Source organism: Triticum dicoccoides, chromosome 3B, assembly GCF_002162155.2.
Source record: "Triticum dicoccoides isolate Atlit2015 ecotype Zavitan chromosome 3B, WEW_v2.0, whole genome shotgun sequence".
NCBI classification, from domain to species: Eukaryota; Viridiplantae; Streptophyta; class Magnoliopsida; order Poales; family Poaceae; genus Triticum; species Triticum dicoccoides.
This window is the reverse complement of record NC_041385.1, coordinates 41,376,199-41,376,652: the sequence shown is the minus strand read 5'-3', so window position 1 is coordinate 41,376,652 and position 454 is coordinate 41,376,199.

Genomic DNA, 454 nt, shown 5'->3' with positions numbered 1-454 from the left:
CAAATTGCCCACAATAAAGCACATACTCCTACGCGAATGTGTCTAGCTGTTTCGGACTCTATCCCAATAAGCCACGTTCCAAATAACGTGCTGACATAATTCTAAGGAGTAATGTTAAAGGCAATGTGCACCGTCTACCACAAAACTTTGGCCAACGAGCAATCAAGAAAAAGGTGTTTGATAGTTTCAACCCGATCATAAAAACTACACCTAGTAGATCTTGTCCAGTTGCACTTTACCAAGTTATCCTTTGTTAATATGACTTGTTTATGTACAAACCACATAAACACTTTAATTTTCATACGAACTTTGACTTTCCAAACATATTCTGAACTAGGAATGGCGCTAGAGTTGATAGCATCGAGATACATCGATTTAACTGTGAACTCTCCAGACCTAGTGAATGTTGGAGATATGCCCTAGAGGCAATCATGTATGATGATATTTCCTATGT